Source organism: Theobroma cacao, chromosome 3, assembly GCF_053813885.1.
Source record: "Theobroma cacao isolate CCN51 chromosome 3, ASM5381388v1, whole genome shotgun sequence".
NCBI classification, from domain to species: domain Eukaryota; kingdom Viridiplantae; phylum Streptophyta; class Magnoliopsida; order Malvales; family Malvaceae; genus Theobroma; species Theobroma cacao.
This window is the reverse complement of record NC_142641.1, coordinates 15,568,896-15,582,673: the sequence shown is the minus strand read 5'-3', so window position 1 is coordinate 15,582,673 and position 13,778 is coordinate 15,568,896. Positions and strand designations below refer to the sequence as shown.

The 13,778-nt window shown below is 32.3% G+C and overlaps 1 non-coding gene across 1 annotated transcript; it reads right to left on the bottom strand.

The window, feature by feature from the left end:
• Positions 1-1,526: 1,526 nt before the first annotated feature.
• LOC148763625 (small nucleolar RNA R71) lies at positions 1,527-1,633 on the bottom strand. Its single transcript, XR_016025600.1, has one exon. It is a non-coding gene; the product is annotated as a small nucleolar RNA R71 (small nucleolar RNA).
• Positions 1,634-13,778: the final 12,145 nt, after the last annotated feature.

Below are 13,778 nucleotides of genomic sequence, written 5' to 3'. Positions count from 1 at the left end.
TCTTAAAGTAATTTAAAGTAAAATAACATTAAATTTAACTAAAATGACTTAAATTAACTACTCAACATGTAATCAAACTTAAACTAGAAAAACACCTAAAATCTTAAAGATCTAACTACTTAAGCCTCCAAAATGTGTCAAAATAACTCTATATAATAGAGTTATCAACTATGATGAACTAAATAGCTTTTATCTAGGATTTTGGAGCATTTCTTCATGTAACTTGGATTATTTGTTTCTCTTTTACTTATTTTGAATAGGTATGTTGATGTTTATTCAAATATGAATTTTTTGACCATTGATTGCTTGATCACCAATTGAATGGTTGTGGTGTCTAAATGAGATTTGACAAAGTTAGTTTAGATTAGACCTTGGTTTAGATAATAAGTGTTCATATCACTTAGAAATTAAGTGCCTTGATTAGCAACTAGGTATAGTCTAAGTAGAAATTGTGCTTAAAGAACTTAGTTTAATTGAATCCTATAGACATATACAAACCCAATTAATCTAGGCAATTGTAAAAATACCTAGAAATAGGTTTGTACATGCATTAGGATTCTAGACTAGCATCAACCCCCATTGAATTATGTAATTAAGAGAAATAACAGTCTAAGTGAAATGTTGAATGAAACAATAATCCTAGATTTTTAAAATATTGTGTCTAGATTATTTTACCTTGCATTTCTTTAATAGCTTAATTAATTACTTTGTTTTTACACACTTTGGTTAGCTTAGATAAGGCTAGCTTGACCCAATTTTAGTACTTAGTGAAAAATTATAATCAACTCCTTGTGTGATCAACACTTGTACTTATCACTTTATTAATTGTTCACAGCACGTGCACTTGCGTGTCAGTTTAAATTCATATAGGATTTAAGCTTGCAACAAGTTTTTGGTGCCATTGTTGGGGAGTTGTTTTTATATGCTTTTGTTAATATTAATACCAATTCAAGCTGGTCTTAATTTAAGTTTTGTTTCTTTTTATTTTCAAGTATGTAAAGTCATTGTTTGAGAAGAGTGTGAGTTTGGAACTTGTACTTTGTGATCTAGAAATCGAGAAGACTTTTCGGAGATTATTGAGACAAAACTCCAATCAATTTGAAACAATGGTTCAAAACCCCAGAGAATAACAACTGCAAGAGCATGTAGCGAAGGATAATCGATCTTTGAGAGACTATACGATTCTTTTGGTTCAAGGACTCCATTCGAGTATTCAAAGGCTGACAATTCAAGCGAACAATTTTGAGGTTAAGTTGGCCATCATTCAAATGATCCAAACATCTGTTCAATTTGGAGGCCCATTAAATGATGATTCAAACACTCACATTTCAAACTTCTTGCAGATTTGTAAGACTTTTAAGTATAATGGAGTTACTGATGATGTCATTTAGTTGAGGTTGTTTCCTTTCTCATTGCAAGATAAGACCAAAGTTTGGTTGAACTTTCTCACCACCTACTCCGTCTTTACTTGGGATGACTTTGCACAGAAATTTCTAGCCAAGTTCTTTTCCCTTGCTAAGATAGCTAAGATGAGGAATGATATCACTTTTTTCATACAATTAGACTCTAAGTCATTGTATGAGGCATGGGAGAGGTACAAGGACTTGTTTTGGAGATGCCCACACAATGGTCTACCTAAGTGTCTTCAACTGCAAACATTTTATAATGGTTGTTGAATCCAATTTGGACTACCATTGATGTTGCAACTAGTGGTGTTCTTTTGCAAAGTCGATTGGTAATGCTTATGACTTGTTAAAAGAGATGGCATCAAACAACTATTAGTGGCATTTTGTGAAGGCTTTACCAAGGAGGGTAGTTGGTGTTTACGAGCTGGATGTTATTAATGTGTTGATTGCTCAAGTAACCTTTTTCATTAAGAAAATTGATTCCTTTGGAGTGCATTCAATATAAAGTCCTTTTATTAGTTGTGATTATTGCGGCAATGTACACTCTTGTGATCATTGTCCTACGAGTATGAAGTTTGTTCAATTTATGGGGAATAAGCAGCAAAACAACCCAAATTCAAACACTTATAATCCAAGGTGGAGGAATCACCCTAACTTCTTTTGAAACAATAATCAAGGTTCTTCATTAGCTTTGAGACTAAATTTTGCTATTAGTTTTCCACAACAACCAAGACCCCTAATGCAAGAAAAAAAGTCATCTTTGGTGGAGCTGTTCATGCAATATATGGTTAAGACAAATGCCCTTATTCATAGTTAGATTGCTTCATTGAAAAATCTTGAGATTTAAGTGGGCCAATTAGCCAATGCTGTTAATAATAGGCCTCAAGGGACCCTACCGAGTAATATTGAACCTAATCCTAAGAGGGAAATTAAGGAATTTTGTATGGCAGTTACCCTTCGGAATGGGAAAGAGGTTAGCAGTTGTAGTAAGCAAAAAGAGCCATAAAAGAAGTCAATTAACAATGAATCAGAAGTTAGAAAGTTAGATAATCAAGTGTAGGTCAAGGATGCATAGGCTGCACACCCTTCTCTTTCGTTTCTTCAACACTTTCAAAAGAAATAGTTGGACAATTAATTTTGAAATTTCTAGAGGTTTTAATAAGCTCCACATCAACATCCTTTTTGTTGAAGCTTTAACGTAGATGCTTTCATATGTTAAGTTCTTGAAAAATATCTTGACAATAAAAAGGAGATTGGGTGAGTATGTGACAGTGGCACTCACTAAGGAGTGTAGTGCTATTATTCAGAACAAGCTTCCATCGAAACTCAAGGATCCAGGTCACTATTCCTTACATAATTGGTGTGTTAATTTTTACTAAAGCCTTAAGTGACTTAGGGGCTAGTATTAATCCAATGCTTTTGTTGATCTATCGAAAGTTAGGATTAGGGGAAATTAAGCCAACCATAATGACATTGTAACTTGTTGATTGATTTCTCACTTATCCTCGAGGTATTGTGGAAGATGTTTTTAGTAAAGGTTAATAAATTCATTTTCTCGGATGACTTCATTGTTCTTCATATAGAGGAGGATTGTGAGGTTCCTGTCATACTTGGGAGACCTTTTCTATGAACTGCTAAAGCTCTTATTGATGTGGAGAAAGTAGAGTTTACTTTGAAAGTGCAAGACCAAGTGGTAACTTTCAATATTTTTATAACTTTAAAGTTTCCCAATGAACATGATGAAAGCTTTGTAGTGAGTGTTATGAATAGTGTCACTCATGAAGTGTTTGATGATAATTATCCCCATGACCTTTTGGAAGCATTGATAGTTTCTAGCTTTGATAGGGATGATGTTGATTTTGTGGAATATGTGAACTTCTTGGATACAACATCTCGTGTCTTGATGACACCATTTGAATCCTTGAATATTTCTACTTCATCTTCACCAGCAAAGCCATCCATTAAAAGCTTGTCGCATTGGATCTTAGATTGGGCTTATTGTTGTTGAATTTTCTACTCACGCAGGTGTACGTATCGCAAAGATAATATAGAGATGAGTAGAGTGTCGATCCCACAGAGAATTGAATTAATCTTTATTGTTAACTACTAAAATTAACACACCTTAATTTTATCTAAACAATTAAAATTAAAAAGGAAAATTTAAATTAATAAACTAAAACTAATATATCAGTAAATTTTACTTCTAGTGATTAACAGACCTAAGATTATGATATCCCTCAATACTTTATCTGATTAATGTCTCCCTCTCTTAACTTAGTTTAATGGATCAAGTTGCTAACCTAGAGTCTTAAATTATTTATAAGTCTCTATCGAGTTTCTTATAAAAATATCTCTCTCAATTAATTTACCATATGTCTATGCAAATTAAATTGAAGAAAGATTCACTACGTTTGTGCTCTAATCCTGGCTACGTATGGCTTATAGGTGTATGTCTACCCTATATGCAAATCAAACCACATAATCACTAAGTGCATTCAATCATACACTATTCTATTCAAGGTCTACCTAAATCTCCTTCGTCAAGGTTTAACCTAGGTTTCCAATTCAATCTAATTGGTGATCAAGCAATTAGAAGCATTAAGAACAGAATAAAATAAATAACTTAAATCCATCAAACATAAGTAAAAGAGAGATAAATAATTCAGACTATATATTGAGTTCAATCATAATCTTAGATTAAAAATTTAGTTCCCCATTAAGTCATACATCATCATTGAATAAAGCATAAACATTAAAACCAAAACCAAGAAAATAAGAGAATAAAAGAAAATTTAGAAAAACTCAAGAATTGAATTCTTGATCTTCAAATCTCCCTGAATTCTGTAAATTCTTCTTGAGCTTCAATGACTCTGTGACTTGACTCTTAGATGTTAATCTGGTGTTTTCTTCATCCTTTCCTTGTTCAAGTCCTCCGAAAGGTTGTTTTTATAGGCTTTGAAGTTAGGCCAAGTTGGGTGAAGAAAGAAGTCAATTTTAGCTTGGATTTTCTCATCAAACTATGTAAGTCGCAGTTTTGCCAAATTAATTAACAGAAATCGCAATTGCTCTAGGACTGCTGCAATGTGTCAACTTTGACAAGATTTTTGACCATTTTACAAGCCAAACTGGGTAAAGTTATAAACATGAAAGTTGTATATTTTTCTCTTATCTTTCCAATGGTCAAGAATAGCTTTATTTAAAGCTCTTTAGAGAAAGTTATGGCCAAAATACCAAAACATATGCATTGGAAGTCTGCACCTCGAAATTGCTCTCCTTCTTCCATTAAATTCTTCTTTCAAACACCTACAAAAGCACAAATAAATCCTATCTTAACTACATTAACACCAAATTAAACATAAAATTAACCAAGATTAGATTGACTTACCTAAAATAACTAATTTAAAATAATTAAATAAGACTTACTAATTTCTATGCATTACTACAAAAACCTAACCAAATTATTATCAAAATTTAGTCCAAATAACTCTATATCATAGAGTTATCACTTATCTATCGATAGATGGACACATCTATTGATAAATAGCAACCAGAAAGATTTTAAAAGGACTTTGAAGCCTATCTATTGATAGATAGCCATAATCTATTGATAGATGATGTCGTTTTCACAAAAATAAAAGGGGTAAAAGCCTATCTATCAATAGATAGCCCTAATCTAACGATAGATGATGCCGTTTTCACAAAAATAAAATGGGTAAATGCATATTTTCACTTCTTAAATTATAAATATGTCACAATAATTGAGGGTTTCTCAACCCTCAGCCATTTTTGCCAAGGTAAACCCCTTTCTAAACCTTTTCAACTTGTTTTTAGTCAAAAATATTAATTTTCAATGATTTTGATTTTAGTTTTGAGATTTAATGATAAAAATGTCATTTTTATCATTTAGAACTTTTAAAGCTCATCTTTTGTATTCTGAAATTTATGTTTACATGCCCAAAAATTTTATTGGAACATCAAACTAAGGCTTTTGAGATTTTCATGTCATTTAAGCTCATTTAAGGTAAGGTTAGTGGATTTATGAATTTTAGAATGGGTTTAGTGAGAGAAAATAGACTTAGGTAAAAGCGAATAACCTTTGAAAGTTCTTAAAATTATTATTCCGAGATTGTTAGTCTAGAAATTGATTGCTATGATTATTGTGTGTTAGGAAAGATAAAAACTCCAAGGAAATACTGGAGAAAGGTTGTGATTGGGTCTTTGATTGAGATGAGTGGATACACCACTTTCAAAACTATTTTGATATGTAAAGTTGAAGCATTATTTGAGGTTTATTGATGAATATGATTTTCTGTAAATATTTGTGAAATGAAAAATGAGATTGTGGATGTGAAAAATGTTTCGAAAATGGTTTTCAATCTACTACATATAAATATGTCATTATGCATTAGTTTTCAACAAGGGAGGACAAACACTTTATTATTTGTAGCATTCGATTACTCCAGTCTTTGGACTAGTGTGGGTACAAACATGTTATGTTAACGTAGCCTACACTTGGGCACTTTACATTATGAATGTTATGTTTAAATGCAAATAGCGGCTTAAGAGCCCATATAGACACCAGAGGGTGTTGAGACATGTAAAGGATACAGTGCTCTAAGAATGTGGCACTTAGATGATATGTGAATGTTGCACATATACTAATATGTTGAAAAGTTCCATATATGTGTAATGTTGCGTATGATAGTATGCATGAGTTAAAATGTATACTTATGATGATTATATATGTTTTTGAAATGATGAAAGTTTTATTGTGAGTATTTAATGATGAATGTTAAAGAGGCTTGCTTGGGCCTAACGGGTTATACCCATCTGCGTCCATGCGTTGGTCACGATCCCTTTAGGAAATTGGATGTGACAAACTAACTAATCAACATCTATTAAACTAAATTAAACAAAATGACTAAAATACTTTAAATTCTAAAAATAAAATCTCTAGACTTAGCTACTCTAGCCCCCAAAATATAACAAAATAACACTATATCATAGAGTTATCACACCCCCAAACTTAAGGTTTTGTTAGTCCTCGAGCAAAACATAAACTAAAATGCAATAACATAAATGAAGAAAACAACTTAACTAGAAATAAATTGCACCAACTCAGCAATCATCTTTAATATCCTTATAAGTTAATCCATAATATCAACTCTAAGCAACACATAAATATTATTCAAGTTCATTTACAATTCAAATGTAGGCTCATTGTTAAGTGGATTTCTCAAGGTGTGTGTGTGTGCGCTACCTTTTCACCTAGAACATTATACAATCCAGATAAGTTTAAACAAATGCAAAATTTAAACTAGTATTAAAATTCTATTAGTTTGTTTTTCATCTCTCTCTCTCCACTAATGTAGACTAATACTAAGTTAAGGATCAATAGGACTTTATAGAGCTTATAATCTATGGTTAAGGTCAAGGTAGGATATAGAATAATATGTAGCTTAAATCACCCTAAGCACATAGTGATAACTCTATTATATAGAGTTATTTTGACACATTTTGGGGGCTTAAGTAGTTAGATCTTTGAGATTTTAGGTTCAGATCGTAGCATTTTAGGTATTTTTCTAGTTTAAGTTTAATTACATGTTAAGTAGTTAATTTATGTTATTTTAGTTATATTTTATGTTATTTTATTTTAAATTACTTTAAAATAGCTATTGCTAATTTCTCTTATTGCTTTTGTAGGAAATTTGATGAAAAAGGCTCATTCGATGAAAATCAGAGCAAGTATGGTGATGGCTTTATTTGTATATGTTTTAGTATTTTGACCATATCTCTCTCTACAAAACTCCAAATGAGGTGATTCTTGGACCACTAGAATTATAAGAAGAAGGCTACAACATTTATGCTTACCAATTTGCCTAGTTCTAATCAAATCATGGTCAAAATACTTGTCTAATTTGAAGCACTGTAGTAGTATGCATGGACTCAACATGATGCGGTGTTTGGAGCATATCTTTCAATCCCGAAGTCCAATTGATGTGATTCTTAATCCATTAGAAAGATAAGAGATAGGTATAAAACTTTTATGTTTACCACTATTCCTAGTTCGAATCATATCAGTGTGAAACTCACATTTGAAATTGATAGACCGCCATAGCACTAGGAGAAGAAGGCTGCAGTGTTGATGAAAGGAAGCACACATACAATTTTCTAGAGAGCTTAGTGCCATAGCATTGGAGAAGTAGTACCGAAGCACTGGTCGATTTTCCAAAAATAAAAAAAGTTGATAGGATTTTAAAAATTAGGTTATTTGGAGCCTATTTAAGGGACCTTTTTCAGAGATTTCAAGGGGAAGGCAACAAAATACTATTATGGAGATTTGGAGCCAAGAACAAAGCAAGAAAATAAGAGAATTGGAGGAAGAATTAAGATCACAAAGCTCCAACTATTAGTTTTCTCTCTTTACTTTTGTGTTTTTCTTATTTTCTTTAACTTGGACTAATGGCTAATTTTCTTTGGATGAAGTTTTTATTAGATATTATGAGCTAAATTTATTTTTTTAGGATTGCAATTGAACTCACATGTAATCTAAACTTTTAATCTCTTTTTTCTTATCTTTAATGGGATTTGAATTGTTTATTCCAATTTGTTCTTAATGCTTTTAATTGCCTGATCACCAATTAAATTGATTTAGGAATCTAAATAAACTTGGGAAAGGGAGTTTAGTGTAGACCAAAATTGTGATAGCATATGATCATATTAATTGATTTGCGTATAGGATAGGGATATACCTATAGGCCTTATGTAGCCTGATTAGAGTCTGAACTTAATGAGTCTGCTTTAATTTCAATTCACATAGGGATATAGTGTTTTGGTTAAAATAGATATTTTTATAAGATGAGTCGGGAGACCTTTATAAATAATTGAGGACTCCAGGCTAGCAATTCAACCCATTGAAATAAGTTAAGGAAGAGATGTAAGATTTAGATGAAGTGTGAGGGATATTGTAATCCTAGCCTTGTTTGATTTGATTTTTACCCAATTATCTTGTTGCTTTGATTTTTCTTTTTAGTTTAAATTTTGGTCAATTATGTTTAGTTAATTAAGTTAGTTATTTGATATTGATTGTTTGGATAAGATTAAATTGTTCTAATTTTAGTACTTAGTACAATTTTAGATCAATTCCTTGAGGGATCGATACTCTGATTGCTTATATATTATTTATTTGATACATATACTTGCGTAGTAGAATTTTAACTAACACATAGTCATTATAGGACTTATAAAGAGTTTTATTTTCCTTCACCAAATACATCCATTTTTCATAAAATTTTTCTTTTGTTCAACACTTCTTTATTTTTCTTTCCTTTTTCTTTTCTTTTTTCTCAATATTACACCCATAAACTTATTTCTTTTATTGGATAGTAAAACGAATACAATCATACTTTTGATCTTTTATCACTTTTCATCTTTACTACCTTTTTTTTCACTATCTAGCTCATTACACTTCCTAAATTGACATATGCACTTAGGAATGAGGAATGTAAAAATTGAAAAATTTTTATGTAAAGGTCTAGGTTAGTAATTAAGTGTTTAAACAAAGAAAAGGTTACATTAGGCTTAAAGGGAAATGCTAAGGATAAATATATAGAAAGGTTAACTCGAAAGGTTTAAACGGTCCAAAGATGGCCTAAATCATCTCCTTAACTATCTATAGCCTAGGATTTATCCTCAAGAGAGAATTAAACAAATTCTAGAATTCAAGCCATAATTCAAAATTTTACATTCACTTAAACCTTCTTTAGATATGTACCATGAATCTAAGAAAAAGACATGGTGCTCAAATTGTAGAAATCTCATCTTAACAATGAAGCTTAGCACAAGAATTTACATAATATGCAAACAATATTCACATGTTTCAAAGAATAAAAATAAGAATATAACTAAATTTTCATGATTGGATAGGTAAATTAAAAGAAATTGGCACAATTAAATCTAGCTCAAGTTCTTAAAGCATGCAATAAATTAAATGATAAATAAGTTAACTAACTTAAGAACTAAAACCATAAAGAAAACAAATCTTAAAAACTAAAAATCCCCCCCCTCAAGTTGAAAATAATATTGTCCGTAATGTTACTAAAAGAAAGGAAAAGGAATACTCCCTTGACTTGCTATCAACCTCTACTGATTATCCTCCTTGTTATCTTCATTCTGATATTCCATTGTGAGATCATCTGGCAAAGTGAGAAAACTGGCCATGTCCATGCCAACATGCTCAACATAAGCTCGCATTATTTGCTCAATTGGCTACATACATGCTGCATTAATCCATTTGAAGTTCAAGCTTTTCCATCCTCTGAGACATGAAAAAATGCTGAGGTTGCTGCTGCGGTGGTGGATGGCATGGAGCTAATGAAGAATGTCCTCTAGCAGCCGAATACTCCCGAGCATAAAACCTGTGCATAATGCTTGCATCCAAAGGAACTTTAGGATGCAAAATTTCTTCACTTTTGTCCTAACTCACTCCCACTTTCTTGCATAAGGCTATGATCAAGGATGGATGCCAAAGTCCATCACGTGGCGAGCGAGTAGCTTGAACAATGCTCATCACTTTCAATGTCTGGTGAGTTGTAGAATTGGTTGATACTCTGACTGTCAAAGCGTACCAGACATCCTTGAACAAAAAGTTGCCCATTCTCATGTTCGACGACGTTGGCATAATATTCTCAAACAATAAGTAATACAGCTGCGTCAGGTTGCTCATAAAATTTCTCCCACTACCGCTCAGTGATAAGCCTATGAATAGAACCATAATGGGCGAGATGAAGATCAATGGCTCGCTCTGGAATAGGGACTTTTTGCACAAGGGATTATGTGTGCCTTGTAGTCGTTTTATCATAAACAAATTTACTTTGATCAAATTAGGTCGAACTACTAGTACCTTTAAATGTCTTCTTGGGTGCCATCAAGCATTCAACAAATATGCAGCAATTTATACTCAAGTGTTAACAAAATATGCAACAATTTTCTCAAATTAATCACTATTGCATCAATATTCCCACTCCCACATGAACTATTCAAGTGTAGAATTTTCACACTATTCATAACTTTCTAGCAACCAACCTTTTAAATACATAATGTAAAAGAATTAATAAGAAAGCACACATACTACAATCTCAAATTAATCACAAACCCATTAACCAACCACCATAAGCTTTTCTACATTATCAAATCTACTAAAGAATAAAAAAAATCATCAAAGAACAACCACCTAAATAAACTTAGAGTAGAAAAATCAATTGTTGGAATAGTAGTTAGTGGCTCCAAAGCTTGGATTTAGTGCAAAAGATTGAGAATGAAGGCATGTTTTTGAATGGGTAAGTAGTGGAGTGAGAAAGTCTGGAGGTAGAAAGAGAAGGGAAACCTAGAAAAAGAAAAAAAAGGAAAAATGAAAAAGGGATGGGCGGGTTTAAAAGTGGCAGCCCAAATGGGTGTCATAACGCTCTAGCCTTGAGTCTTATTATTGGGTAGGGCATCATATGGTGCCGCGATGCTAACCTCTTCGATGCCACAACGATGTTTCAATTGTTTTTTTTTGTTTAAGAAAAATAAGCCTTGCACAAAAAAAAAAAGAAAAATAAAACTAAACTCATGAAATTAAACATAAAATGTAAAAGACAACTACAAGTAAAAATAAAAATCAAAATACTTTAAATAAAATAAAAAAATAAACTAAGTTTAGAAACTTGGGTTGCCTCCCAAGTAATGCTCTTTTTATAGTCGTTAGCTAGACTTTCTTTGCAACTCATTTGGGATCAGAAAGATGGATAGAGAATTGTTGACAATCAATGTCACCTCCCCACTAATGCTTTAACCGTTTCCCATTCATCTTGAATGTTTCATTTGTTAACCCATTTATTATTTCCACAACTCCATGTGGAAACACCTTTGATACAATAAAGGGTCCTGACCATCTTGATTTCAACTTGTCTGAAAATAGCTTTAAGTAAACAATAATACATGCTAGCCTAGCTCAGAATGATGCTCAACAATCTTTTGATCTTGCCATCTTTTTGTCTTTTCTTTGTAAATCTAGGCATTTTCGTAAGCTCCAAGCAAAGTTCATCCATCTCATTTAATTGAAGTAAATGCTTCTCGCTAGTTATTTCTAAGTCAAAGTTTAACTTAGGATGGCCAAAAAGGCACTGTGTTCTAACTCAACTGAAAGGTGACACGCTTTTCCAAAAATACCAATCGATATAGGCACATAGCTATTGGAGTTTTATAAGCAATTTTATATGCCCACAATGCATCATCGAGTCTACTAGCCCAATATTTCCTTGATGGAGATACTACTTTTTCTAATATTCTTTTAATTTCTCGGTTTGACACTTTGACTTGGCCATTTGTCTGGGGGTGAAAAACTGTGGCCACCTTTTGTGTTACTGCATACTTTGAAAAATAAAGCTGTAAAATATTTATTACAAAAGTGGCTACCTTCATCACTCACTATAGCCCTTGGTGTTTTGAATCTAGTGAAAATGTTCTTCTTCAGAAATTTTAACATAGCTTTAGCATCATTTGTAGGCAAAGTTGAGGCTTTCACTCACTTCGACACATAATCAACGACCACCAAGATGTAGTGATTGTTGAAAGAAGAAATGAATGGCCTTATGAAATTAATTCCCCATATATCAAAAATCTCCATTTCAAGGATGCTATTGAGCGACATCTCATGTCTTCTTGAAATGTTCCTTACTCTTTGACACCTATGATAATGCAAAACAAAATTATGCGCATCCTTAAAAAGTGTTGGCCAATACAAACCTAACTGAAGAACTTTGGTTGTTATTCTATCTCCTCTAAAGTGGCCCCTATACTCCGAAAAATGACAATGCCTTGATACGTTTTCAACTTTCTCGTTCGGACTGCACCTTTTTAACATTCTATCAGCGAATTGCTTTAACAAAAGTGGTTCATCCCACATATTAAATCTAACATCATGAAGAAATTTCTTCCTTTGATGATAATTTAAATTTAGAGGAAGAAGCTTACTTAGAATATAATTGACATTGTCAGGATACCATGGTAAATTTTATTGACTAGCATAGAGTAATTCTTCATCACAAAAGGTTTCGTTGATCAAAATTATGTCCTCATCTTGGTTGTCATTCTCTAACCTCGATAAATGGTATGCTACTTGATTCTTTAAACCTTTTTCGTCTTTGATTTCCAAATCAAATTCTTGTAGCAACAAAATCCACCTTACCAATTTTGGCTTGGCATCTTTCTTAGTAATCAAATATTTAATTGTAGAGTGGTCAGTATAAACAATAACTTTTGTGCCAACCAAGTATGAACCAAACTTGTCAAATCCGTACACAACAGCTAATAATTCTTTTTCAATTATAGTGTAATGCATCTGAGTTTTAGTTAAGGTTTTGCCAACATAATATATAGAATGAAAAACTTTATCTTTTCTCTGTGTTAATACTGCACCTACAACATAGTCACTAACATCACACATAATCTCAAATGGGAGTGACCAATTAGGAACTACAATAATGGGTGTAGATGTTAATTTTTTCTTCAATTCTCTAAATGCAGCATGACATACATCATTAAATTTAAATGGGTCATCTTTTTCTAAGAGATTACACAAAGGTTTAGCAATTTTACAGAAATCTTTAATGAATTGCTAACAAAAACCAACATGTCCAAGGAAACTTTTAATACCTTTTATCGAGGTTAGTGGTAAAAGCTTCTTAATTGTTTCTATCTTTGCTTTGTCCACCTCCAATCCTTTGCTTGAAACCTTGTGACCAAAAATGATGCCTTCTTATACCATAAAATGGCACTTATCCCAATTTAACTCCAAGTTTGTCTCTTCACATCTTTTCAAAACCCTATCAAGATTCGACAAACATTTATCAAAATTACTTCCAAAAGTAGAAAAGTCATTTATAAAAACCTTTAGTGTTTTCTCCACCATATTTGAAAAAATAGCCATCATGCATCGTTGAAATGTGGTTGGAGCATTGCAAAGTCCAATGGCATCGTCCTAAAGGAGAAAATGCCATAGGGACAAGTAAAAGTTATCTTCTCCAAATCTTCTAGAGCTATTGCAATCTAATTATATCTTGAATACCAATTCAAGAAAGAATAGTATTCCTTTCCAACTAGCCTATCCAAAATCTGATCAATAAATAGTAAAGGAAAATGATCTTTCCTTGTGGCTTTGTTGAGCTTTCGGTAGCCCATGCAAACTCTCCACCCAGTTACTGTCCTTGTGGGAATGAGCTCATTGTTTTCATTTGCAACTATAGTCATTCCACATTTTTTTGGTGTGCATTACACCGAACTTATTCACACGTTATTTGAAATAGGATAAATGAAGCTAGCATCGAGCCA